This window comes from Stigmatopora argus, chromosome 22 (genome assembly GCF_051989625.1).
Source record: "Stigmatopora argus isolate UIUO_Sarg chromosome 22, RoL_Sarg_1.0, whole genome shotgun sequence".
NCBI lineage: Eukaryota > Metazoa > Chordata > Actinopteri > Syngnathiformes > Syngnathidae > Stigmatopora > Stigmatopora argus.
Genome location: NC_135408.1, coordinates 2,288,397 through 2,295,609, shown reverse-complemented (window position 1 = coordinate 2,295,609; position 7,213 = coordinate 2,288,397). Strand labels below are relative to the sequence as shown.

At 40.4% G+C, this 7,213-nt stretch overlaps 1 protein-coding gene across 2 annotated transcripts in view; it reads right to left on the bottom strand.

The window, feature by feature from the left end:
- LOC144068013 (phosphatidylinositol-binding clathrin assembly protein-like) overlaps positions 1 to 7,213 on the bottom strand; it is a 35,283-nt gene that overhangs the window by 26,171 nt on the left and 1,899 nt on the right. The window lies entirely within an intron of this gene.

Below are 7,213 nucleotides of genomic sequence, written 5' to 3'. Positions count from 1 at the left end.
ATTGTTCATAGAATCACAGCTGCATGGACAAATCCATTAGGTCTTTCACCAAGCTCGTCAATAAAAAAAATCCCAGTAGGAGATGGAGGGTTACATTATAAAGTCAAACCAATCGACTCTATGCATAATGAGAATAAAATGAATTGGACTGGGATGAATAATTAACCTAATTTACCCCCCTACCCCCAGCCCATGGAGATGAAAGCGAAAAAAATTGAATTGACTACTGACGTTTTGCCCTCCCGAGACGTCCATTCTGTGTGTATGGAGAGACAAAAAATCCTTATTATAGTATTATGCCATGTAGAAATGCACTGGTGCATGTATTGAAATATGTCCATGTCCACTGACAATAAGGTCAGATTTGAATGTTTTTTCCTCTCATGATCTGAGTTCTAATACTTGGAGATCTTATTTAAGATTATGTTATTACATAAGCTGTCAAGTTTGGCTATGAGGATGACTGTGACGTGTGTTATCCTTTTTTGTTGTGATTTTCTGGTGTTATAGACCAGTGTTTCCCAACCACTGTGCCGCGGCACACTGGTGTGCCGTGAGAAATTGCAAGAAGTCATACAATGTAATTTTCAGAGAGAAAAATTAAAACGAAAATAAAGATTAAAATTGAAATATTACAAGATTAAAATCAAAATATGATGAACGTTAAATTATAGATCATACTATTACAAGATTCAGATTGTGAAACAGTCATTTTGTTGCTTATTTTTCTTAACATGAACCGGAAGTTGATTGTTTTCTAGGGCATCAACTTTTGGCGACGTAAAGTCTGTGTAAGCACCTTTTTTTTTGCATAATATTAGGAGATTTAAGTCATATTTAGAGAAAAGTTATAACATTATGTGGTTAAAAGCATTACTTATTTTTGCATCACTTGAACTGGAAGTTGTTCAGGGTCCGCAAACATCAACTTTTGGTGATATTAGGTCAGTGTGAAAAATTAGATTTTTGGAATCATTTTGGAGGTTAATGTGATTCCTGCTGATAAAACTTTGGTACACGGTCGATTGGTCGCCCGTCTTTTGGTCGCCGATCTTTTGGTCGCCGGTCTTTTGGTCGCCCGGAACGTAAGTGATAATTACCATTTAAATCGTTGCTCAAATTCCCTAAATACAAACTGCAAATTACTATTTAGTCATACTTAATGCCCTAGTAATTATTAGGTTAAAGAAAAGCTCAAAATTTCCCGGACTTTTATTGTTTTTTGTTGGAGAACTTGTTAAGACCCTGACTGACGTAGTTTCTTAAAGGGACAACGCATGTACATACAAACTCTTATACACTCACACGTCGGCTCAGTGAAACTGCTCATGGCCATTGTTGGCTTTTATTGATGCGTAGACCGTGTTGTTTTACCTTGTTTTGTCGTCGGTCTTTTGGTCGTCGGTCTTTTGGTCGCCGGTCTTTTGGTCGCCGGTCTTTTGGTCGCTCGTTGTCGCGGTCGGGGCTTACCAAAAGACCGCGACCAAAAGACCGGCGACCAATCGACCGCACACGTAAAACTTTGATGGGAATGACTACAGTTAATATAGGCGACATAGTTTTAAATGAAAAGATTTTCAGATGGTGGTGTCCCTTGATATTCTTTCAATGCAAAAAGTGTGCCGTAGCTCAAAAAGGGTTGGAAAACACTGATATAGACATATCATGAATGAAAATAGTATGTCAGGATTTTGTGCCTTAGGAGATATTCGTATCTGCCCTGTATGGTTCGAATTAAAGCCAAAAAGTTGGTGGTGAATCCAAACCAGTGAAATAAGATGCGGAGCAAACATCTGCTCTCGATTCGCTATAAGTGGCAATGTGTTGGGGTTCATTATGGAGCAATGAAGAGACAGAAATGTCTACTTTATATTTGGACAGACGTCAACATAAAAATCATTTTTAAAATGTAAATACATTTAAAATTTGTATCACTTGGTGATGGAAAAAGGCTCATGAGCAGAAGTTGCATGCGTCCTTGTGTTTGTTCATTGATTGTTGCATTCTTGTCAATGTCAGATGTGTGTTTCTTTGCCCAACAGCCAACAGTTTTTTTCCTGCCTTCCAAATCAAAATATTTAAGATTGGATAACTTTATTCATCCCGTATTCGGGAAATTTCGTTGTCACAGTAGCAAGAGGGTTAGGATGCAGGAATAGGAAAGGTATTTTAGACATAAATAGATAGGTAATACGTAAGTTAATAAATAAATACATGAATAAATATATAAATAAATAAGCGTGTCTTTGAAGTATATATATATAAACATACACACATATATTAGCACATATATACATACACATAGATGTACATGCATGATGACATCAATGTTAAAAGTGAGTACTGCACACAAGTTAAAAATTGCTTAGCCTGAGTTTGGCCTTGTCACATGGTGCTTGATATTCACTCCATTAACCGCATTATCTTTCCACCTTATTACGACTCGCACTTTTTACAAATATTTGTAAGGATACATGAAGTTTAAAGCAGCCACTTTTGGGAACATGACATTTGAAATAAAGATATTTACGAACTATTCAAATAGCAACCTCAAGCCGCATTTGCGATATGCTGCTGCGCAGTGTGCGGTCACTTCGGGAGTAATGACACGATGACTCGGATTGCGGTTTTGCTGTCGACACGAGCGGACGCGGCTTAATGAAATCCCATTTGCTGGGCGTGACGTGCTCGTCATTTGCTACGCTTTGTAAATAGATCTGAGGGTTTAAATATTCACAGAGTATGGCCCCAACCCCTATCTTTCTTTGTCAAGGTCACGACACCCTAACGGTCCTGATGAGAGCCTGCTCAGAGCGGGTTAACGAGCAGCAAAGCATGCAAAGTCAACAATGAATCACCCTCATAGTGTAATGGATCGCCCACCCTTGTGAGGCTCGATCCATAAAATCCGATTTGTATTACAAAAAAAGACGCGAGAGTTGAACATTTCAACAAAACAAGAGTCCGATGATGTGGAAAGTCAGTACAGAAAGTTGTCAATATTTGCTGTGTTTTGCTTTTTCTTTAATAATAATCGGACATAGGCTTTGTCATCATCATTGACTCGACAAAAAAAGCCTAATTGTCATCATACCCAGCTGCGTATGACGAAATTGGTAGTGCTTCTCCATAAGGTGCGTTTTCCCGACAAAAGGCCCAAATAAGTGATAATTTCAGACTTGTTGACATTCTGCCTTTCAGGTCCATTTTGATTTTAATCAGATTTCAATGTTTTTGGGGTTATTTATGGATGGACGTTAGTATTTTTGGAAGCAATAAGTAAATTGTAAAATAATTTTTAGAATACTAATACTAGACAATCCCTGCCTCTGGCCCAAAGTCAGCTGGGATAGTCTCCAGCACCCCCCGCGACCCTAGTGAGGATAAAGCGGTTCAGAAAATGAATGAATGCACGAACGAACATATAAATGAACGAATGAATGAATACTAATGCTAATTTTAGTTTTTTAGACCGACTGGAGGGAAGTTCATGCTGTTCTTCTTGGGGTGTACACTAAATAAAACTACTATTCCTCCATTGATCATAGACAGATCAGAATGAAATTTGGTAGGTATATTCTAGGAATGTGTATGCAGCATCTCAAAGCCCGATTTTTGGTTGTGTCTTTGTCTGAATGATGAATAATTATAGTAAGTCATTAAAACATGATTTAAACCTAGCTCTAATTCTAGTTGTAACCCTCACCGGTACTCGGATGTTTGGTTGCCGGACGTTTGGTCGCCGGACGCTTGGTCGTCAGACGTTTGGTCGCCAGACGTTTGGTCGCCGGACGTTTGGTTGCCCGGACGTTTGGTTGCCCGGACGTTTGGTTGCCCGGACGTTTGGTTGCCCGGACGTTTGGTTGCCCGGACGTTTGGTTGCCCGGACGTTTGGTTGGCCGGACGTTTGGTCGCCGGACGTTTGACAACATGACTGAGAGATTACTGTTGAAACCAGCTCTCAAAATTATATTCATGAGAGAGAGAGTTTAATATCTAAATATCTACTGTTGAAACCAGCTCTCAAAATTATATTCACCCGGGTGACCAAACGTCCGGCGACCAAACGTCCGGGCGATCAAACGTCCGGGCGATCAAACGTCCGGGCGACCAAACGTCCGGGCGACCAAACGTCCGGGCGACCAAACGTCCGGGCGACCAAACGTCCGGGCGACCAAACGTCCGGGCGACCAAACGTCCGGGCGACCAAACGTCCGGGCGACCAAACGTCCGGGCGACCAAACGTCCGGGCGACCAAACGTCCGGTCACGACCCTCACCAGCCAAAACAACAAAGTGGTAAGCAATAACGTATTTAAAAATGTGCTTTCCATCTGTTTCAAATTGTCAAAAAATACAATATGATGTAAACAGATTTTGTATGTTTAAAAGCAACAAATGCTAAACATAAAAATCAGACAATTTCATTCATGGACTTAGAAAAAAAATACCTTTAGCAGACATGCTAACCACTTGCTATAGTCCTAAACTATAGTCATGCTTTACTCTTTCAACTGTGCAGTACTTTTCCCCTTGTTTGTCAATTTAGAGGTTACTCAGAACATTGCTTGTTCAGTTAATAATAATAATAAAAAAGAGGTTCCGCTGCATTGTTTGTATGTCTGCCGCAAAGATATGTGTTTTTAATCCCCTTCAACAAGAAGCCTGCGTCTCATTATTTTCATCCCCATTGATTCTGTTCCATTTTCAGCAGAGAGCGATTCTTTAGTAGAAGCAAGTACGCGTTTCTACTTTATGATCCCGTTTAACGAGGCGAGCTGAGTGGGAATGGACTCGTCTCATGAATTGTTGCTCAAAGACACAAAGACTGCCTCGTCGGGGGGGTTTCCTTTCCATCCTCTGTGATCTACGGCGGCCCGTCGAAAGGCACCAACCCACGCCGACGTCTTTTCAAAAACACACACCTTCCCCATGTCCTTGCCTGACCTAAATAATCTATAAAATGCCTCAAATTGAAATACGAAAACAAAAGCGAACATGCTGAGCCGAGTACGCCGTCCCTACTTGAGCTTTTAAATCCGCAATTGGTCAGAATTGCGTCAAGCCAAAACCTTGTGCGGCATCTTCCCGGTTCGTTCAATCAGAGAATCGCTACCTTTCCAAACGTTTGGACCGCGCCCCAGTGATGGACCGTCCTCTGAAATCCTCCTTGTTGCTACGGTGACATTTACTGGTTTAAGGTGGATCGCCTCTCATTGTTTAGTAACTGCGGGGCCAATATGCTAGCGGCCAGAACAACAATAAACGACTGAGTCCAATGAGCGTGCAGCACATTAGCAGTTTATCTCATTTTAGATGGAAGAGAAACATCCACTCTAATTTTCTGTCTATTCTCTCAATACAACATTATTTACACTGAGGTATTTCTGCCCTCTGTAATTTTAGCGCTGCCAAAGAAAGGACGTGTTTCAATTACAGATAGCGACATGTAAGAAAGCAAAACAGATTAACACCTCCCTCAAATAGAACCCTCACGCCCTCAGGGGAAAAAAATCATTCCAATTATACTATATAGTTAACTGCTAATCTCATGTGAACTCTGTTGCGAAATCTAAACACGCCATGAATGACTGAAGTCAACGGAACTAGGTAATGCTCTTCCTTCTTGCATTTTTCTTGTCGTCTCAGTTTATATTGTTCTTGGTCATCAAAGATGTAACCCCTGGGCCTCTACTGAAATATGATGCTAAGCAAAACAGGTACAGAATTCATATGTAGAGACTTGAAACATTTTCCTGCATATTTGAACCTAACCTGCATGTTCTGTGCGATGGGCAACACACATGCAATTTAGTTGTCATCCTTTAATTCAGTGATTCCTAACCCCAGGGTCTGACCCCCAAAGGGCATTGCCAAACATCCACAGAGGGATGCGAAGTCCTCTTGACTTTAAGGGGATTCATTTGATTAAGCCTTCGCCGGTCCCCCCCTACTTGTTAAGAACCAAAAGAAAATTGTTGCAATTCTCTTTTGAAAAATGGGTGTTTAACAAATAAAAGATTGAGTTTACACACTTAGAGAAGGTGAAGAAATGCAATCTATTAGGATCCGGCAGCCGTTTCTGGGCACCATAAAAAAATTCAACTCTCTACGTTGCACGGTTTGGACAAATGTAGCGAGAGACTCTTAACGTACACACACACACTCACACACCCACACCAATCAATCACGCTGTATAAGGATTATAGATTACGTTACAAGTTTTCTGTATTTTCTGCTGCTGCTCTATTTGGAAGTATATTTTTAGCATTGAAACGCGTATTTAAAGTAACGCCAAACCTGTGTTTTAAGCAGGCAATATCCAAAGCTTACATTGGTTTAAGTGCTGTTGCCTCAAAAAATAGTTTTAACTCATTGGCCGAGTATGACAATAGATGTCAGATCAACCTGGATTAGGAAGGCTGCTGTAAAGGAGTAAAGCTATGAAAGATACAATTGTTAAGTTATGGGCCAGTTCCATTTTTGGGGGGGGCGTGGGATGTTTACTGTGCGAAATTGATCTAACATTCACAATGTCACTCGTGCAGCTTAAAGAGACACATCCAAGCATGCATAAATAATAATGCTACTTTATTATTTCATTCCTTTTCTGAACAACTTTATCCTCATTAGGTTTGCGAGGGGTGCCTATCCAAGATGACTTTGGGCCAGAGGCGGGGGGCACACTGAATCGATTGCCAGCCGATCGCAGGACACAATGAGACGTGCATGTCTTTGGAATGTGGGAGGACACTGGAGTACCAAGATGAAACCCACGCAGGCCTGGGGAGAACATGCAAACTCCACACAGGTGGACTGACCTGGATTTGATCCCAGGACGCCAGAGCTGTGAGGCTACCCACTCATCCGCCGGGCTGCCATGCTACTTTATTTAAAACAAATAAAAATAAAAATGTTGTTGATGCTTTAAAAAAGCATTTTAATAGCCCACTCATTTAACTTGTTGGCTGCCTTTATTTAAATCATTCAATACAATTCCTAATTTATTTTTTCCTTAATTATAGACAAGAAATAACGATTAATATGAAACTAAAATATAATTGGCTTTTACAGAAATGTGCACATCATGAAGGCCAAAATTGTATAGCAAATGTTAATATTGTTGTCTATGTGACCCGAACTGTGATATGGATGCCAGTTCTTTGTTTGTTTGTTTAAATTCAATTATTTCTTATTTTTTATACTTACCAAAA